The following is a 5,877-nucleotide window of genomic DNA, read 5'->3' on the forward strand; positions in this document are numbered from 1 at the left end:
CCAGATCTAACTCATGCACCAAGATCTCATCATATTATCTCCAAACAAACCCTAAATCTCCATGAAAGATGGATCTAGAAAGGAGAAGGCCAAGGATAACGATTCATTACCTCCAAAACGACCTCCCACTGAAGAATAAACCGAATCTCCATAAATCTCCTTGATCCAAGCTCCTTGATCTTCAAGATCTCTTCACAAAATCACTTGTCTAAGCTCCAAATTGCTTTCAAGGACTCTCACTCATGATTTTAGGGTTTCTGGATCTCAAAGGGTAGTAAGGGGGCTGATGGGAGGACATTAAGTCCTTTAAATAGGGTGCAAACCCTAAGATTAGGGTTTCCCTCTTCCAGCACTGACTCGTCGAGTCCAGCCGCCGACTCGGCGAGTCAGGCCACTTATCACGTGCTCTTCACACGCTCCGACTCGACGAGTCATAGCTCTAACTCGCCGAGTCCATCCTTCTAATAACACTTTACACCCCTGAACTCTTGCTTCTTAACTTGGGCTGTTACAATTCTCCCCCACTTAAATTAGGCTTCGTCCTCGAAGCCTGTTGCAGCACAATTCCGGATGATACCCCCACAATGCATCCACTGATCTAACACCGGCCCAGATTCCTTCAAACACTACTATCGAATCCCTATAAAATCCATCTCTTCCCCTGCAGGGTCCTAACAACTGCCTCAAGCCGGCCACCGGCTTCTTTTCTCTGATGACAACACCCATCAACTAAGTGTCACCTGATGATACTACCATACTTCCGTCTTACGCATTCATTCGCCGCCTGCGAAAACTGGATACCATTATAAACCACCGGGTCCTGACCCAGTAATAACCCGCTATCCTTTGCCCAACTGGCGCTCCTTCTATCAAATTGCACTGATGGAAACTCATCCTGTTTCCTCCCTGAATCAAATCCCTTACTGCGCTGATATGATAATACCTCCTACAGCTTCCGTGCAACTCCCATGAACACCCATCTATAACGCATAAACACATCGTACTTGGTCCAACATCCTTGGGCTGGAAAACCAGGCACGCCTACGATGGGTCCAGACATCCCTAGGATGGGACATCACCACATACATAACTCATGGCCACAACCATACTTGGATCCCAAGGATCTACCCTTGCATCACTTCCGAACTCCTCTGATTTGACATCAACGCTAATCATTTCACAACCTCAACAGACACCCAACCCGGGTGTGCTTCCATACAACTGGTACAATCTCAGTGCTCACTACCAATAACTGAAATACTTTCGATCATCCATTTACACTACTGCTTTCCTTCAGATGACCAACACTCCTTCCCGGAGCCACATACCCTTCCCTTCCATTTTTCAAGGAAGTCTACTCAACGACCTTTACCACATCAACAAGTGTCATGGTGCTAAAACTCCACTTTACACCACCCATGCAGAGCAACTGCTACCCCCTAACTCCCATATACTCCGAATCTGATCACACAGCTAACGAAACCCATACGCGGCCTTTAGCTAACTCCATCATCATGATCAATACTTAGGGCCAGACCTTATCGATTCCTATTTCACGGCGACATGCTCACTCATTCTCCGCATACAGGTCTACTAACACATACAGAGTCTTCAGCATGACTGGACCGCCTTACCAGGCCTTCAACCTATCTGGACCACTCTCAGAACCTTCAGCATGTCTGGACCGCCCTTCTGGGCCTTCAACCTGTCTGGACCGTTCTTCGAGCCTTTGGCCTGACAGGTACGCCCACCGGCCTTCAGTCTATCCGGACCGCTCAAAATTATCGTACATCACCCTGAACCATTCCTCCCGGGAATCTCTCCCACGCAGTCTGTTCTATCCCTCTAAGGGTTCCGAACTCCAGATCCGTTCTATGAATTTCTACCCCGGCCTAATCTCAGGCCTCACGTCGATCAACTACCTTACCTGAAACCATGGTTTGTTCCCTGCCCCATATGTCTATCACCTGCTCTAACCATACCACACTCTCGGCTAATGACACTGCTGAATCCAAACAGCTAACCCACCTTGGATGCTTGCTGTTTCATCTGAGAATTTTCCAATTCTCCCCACTTAGTGCACCAACTACTAACTATCGATGACAAAACGGGCATGGCTCGATCGAACCTACTTGATATAGTCCCCCATTCTCCATGAACTGGTTCCTTCCGGAGTGAGCAACCTCCACAGAACAACTCTCCCGTCATCGCACATCCCGAACTCTAAGGAAGTTCGAATCTCAACTGAACACTTCTCACATCGCAGCTGCTATTCCTAGCAGCGAGATCATATATCTTATCTTTCTATCATCAATCTTCCTGGACACTAACCGACTATCACTCCTAACTACTAAGATCCTCAATCATACTACGAATCATGCGGGGAAAGGCGGACAGGTTTACAATATCACACAAATAACAAGATAACAAGATGGAAACATACCCGCAGCTGCACCTGGCTCCGCCCTGGCCTCCTCTGCTATAAGCTGGAAAACGCGTCCCTGAGCCCTCGGAGGCTCCGCTCCACCCTGACCCCCGCCCGTAATCCTCAAATTGGCCGGTGCTGGAGCCTGCACCGGTCTTGCAACAAGCTGTGGACAGTTGACCCTCAAGTGTCAAACCTGATAGCAGTGATAACAAATCCTCATATCCTGAACCGGGGCCGACTGACGGCAATCCCTCGCATAATGCCCCTCTCTCCCGCACTTACGACACACACCACCGGATCTGCAAACTCCGGCATGACCCTTCCCACACTTCTCACAAGTGTGGCTGCTCTGACCTCCAATCCTAGAGGCAACGGTTTTGGACCGTTTCGGCGCTGGCTGTGACTGTACCGGGGCCTGCCTCTGCTCTCGTAACTGCAACTCAATCTCCAACTCACGCCGCCTGGCGGCCTCCTGCAACTCCAACAAGGTATCATATCTCTATGTGGACACAAACCAAGTGCTAACTTGCTTAATTATGGTCTATTCCTATACACATTAATGGAACCACTTTTTTAGCCGAAATGAATGACTTGTAGCCAGTTGATTATAAATGCAACAAATCAAAAAGGTACACAAGTTATACAACTATTTCAACGAATTACACGACTTATACACTATTTATTAAAAACGAGCATTGTACAACTATTTCAACGTGCATATCCCTTCGCTTTTTCCATGACAAATTCTTATCATGCGTTTTTCTTTTTCCGAATGCACAAAAGGACCACATACTCTCAATTATTTGGCCACTAAAGTATATACATTATACACACATTATGGGTGGCCCCCACGATATGAGAAACATCAAACTTGGTTGAGCTACAAAATTTTTAAAGAAAGGTCCCTCGCATACTGTAATATTATTTTTGTTCTGCAAGTTTGATGTGGTAAACTTGATATCTTTAGTCTAAAAAAAAACGTTTTCTTGACTTTATATTAGATAGAAATCATAACTAAAATGTTAAGAAGCAAGATCACAACAAAGGAGAAAAGAAACACATGAACTTTCAATGGAAGAATAATGAATTTGGTTAATAATATGATTACACTTTATAGTTTGTAAACTCTATATTACACTAGAAATACCACTTGCATGCCCTTTTGATGGGGGTATAACAGTTTGTAGATTTTTTATCATCTTATTGAGTTTTTTTAATTTATCTTCATTACCCATCTCTAAATGTCTCTCTAAAACACGAAAACAAGTCTTGCTTAAATGTCTCCCTCTTTCAAGAATCTGTAAAGAGCAGTCAAAAGCTTCTTCTACTCTTCCATGAGAATACAGGCTTCTCACAAGAACATCAACAACATGACTATGTGGACAATAGCCTTTATCAATTAAGTACCTCCAAAAACCCATGGCATCATCAACTTCATGATTTTTGCAGAAAAGTTTCATTAACATTACAACCGTTTCTGATTTGGGGACAAAGTTTCTACTGATCATCTTGTGATAAAGCTCTAGAACACCATCGATTCCAGTTGACTTCATCAATCCTGAGAACATTGTATGAAATGTAATGTTGTCATGAAGAAGATTATTAGCTTCCATTTCATCCATCAATTTAGTTGCAGAGTCGATGTCACGTGATCTGATGAAAGCATTCATTAAGGCGTTGTAGACACCAGAATCTGGGAGTAGGTTTCTCTTAGGTATTTCATCGAACAGTTGTTGTGCATAGGTTGTGTTGTGAGCAATTCCTGCTCCATGGATCAAAGTGGTTAGTGTCTTTAACGTGGGCAAGCAGTTTGCTTGTTCCATTTCTTCAACAAGTTTTAACCCATCTAGAAAACGACCTCTTTTGCAGTAAGAATCAATTCTGATGTTGTAAGTTACAATGTTGGGCTTGAAACCTCTTCGAATCATCTCATGGTAGAAAAGCTCTACAGAAGTGACATCACCAGATTCTTTAAATCCAAGAAGCAAAATATTCATTGTTTTGGTTGTGGGGGAGAATCGGGAATATAGCTTGTTGAATACTGACTTCGCTTCCTTCATTTGCCTCTGTGTGCAGAATGCTCGAAGGAGAAGATTGCATTCATCTGTACCAAATTGCTTGTGATCAGAAAATTTATCCTCCAATTTCTGAAACGCTTCAAGGGTTTCTTCAAAAGATTGAAACTTTGCGATTCTTGATAACATGATGCTCATGGATTTGAGGGTAAGCAAGGAAGGGTGTGTTTTATGAATTTCTTCTATCAACTCCCACGCCTTGTTGAAATTCCGCATTCGAGTTAATATATGAAGTGTTTTTTCAAATGCATCTGAAGTGGGACAGAATTGGGAAAACTGGAGGGAGAATTTGAAGAATTCAAAGGCTTTAAGGCCATTAGAGTGGGATGCAAAGAGATGGCCAAGAACATTTTCTACAAAGGAAGTTGAAATGGTGGTTGAAGGGATAATTTGGGAAAGTTTTGGATGAATGGGTTGATCGGGAAAAGGATGGTCGTTGATGATTTTAGTAATTTTCTTGATTTCAAACTCCAAATCTGAAGAATAGAACCGGAAACCAATGGTGGCTGCTACTGTTAGCTGTTGAAGAAGTGGAACTTGAAGAAGTTGATTGCATTTTCCTAGGAAGAGCATAATCTTAAACAAATCAAGAAACAGTATCAGCTACTGGACAACAGAAATCCAAATGATATAGCCTCAAAAGATTTGGAGTATGAAACCCAAACAGCAACAAACTTTATCGCAAAGAAGATGATTGCTGAGTAAGTTTTCATGGAAAAATAACAAACACCTGGCGTGCATGTTATCTATGTTCCGAAACAAGGGATAAAGAAACATAAGGAAATATAACAAATAGTTGGTAATGGTTTGCTTTATAAAGTTCCAACATTTAAAAACAGAAGAAACCTCAGGTATATGGTAACTGGCATGTCGTCGTATTCTGTAGACATGGCCATGGGTTTTTATTTCTAATTTGAAGTAAGGTCACTCCCTTATACAGTTGGACCTCTATTTATCTATTACAAAACAGCCTAATCAAATGACGAAAACAATGAAATGAAAAGTAGGCCTGAGATAAAACAACAAACCCTAGTGAAGGAAGAATGCAAGCAAGAAACAAAACAACTAACAGAAGAAACCATTTACAGGGGAAAAAAAGGTATATGAAAAACAAAAACCGAAGGCAGACGTTACCTGAAAGGGTTTGCTGTTGTAATGATCGGTCGATGTATATGGATTGAAAATGAACGTCGTACTTTATTTTCAGCGGATATAGTTAGAGGTGGCAATGGGTCGACTGGGTTGGGTTCGCGTCCAACCCATTTAATAATTGGGTTGAAAATGTCAACCCAATCCAACCTATTTATTTAAATGAGTTGATATTTCTATCCAACCCAACCTTTTAGATAAATGGGTTGTCACCGGGTTGATCTG

At 42.5% G+C, this 5,877-nt stretch overlaps 1 pseudogene; it reads right to left on the bottom strand.

Moving 5' to 3' along the window:
- Positions 1 to 3,500: 3,500 nt before the first annotated feature.
- On the bottom strand, positions 3,501 to 5,079 carry LOC145135848 (pentatricopeptide repeat-containing protein At3g61360 pseudogene; annotated as a pseudogene).
- Positions 5,080 to 5,877: the final 798 nt, after the last annotated feature.

This window comes from Lactuca virosa, chromosome 9 (genome assembly GCF_052849685.1).
Source record: "Lactuca virosa cultivar CGN04683 chromosome 9, Lactuca_virosa_CGN04683_v6, whole genome shotgun sequence".
NCBI classification, from domain to species: Eukaryota; Viridiplantae; Streptophyta; class Magnoliopsida; order Asterales; family Asteraceae; genus Lactuca; species Lactuca virosa.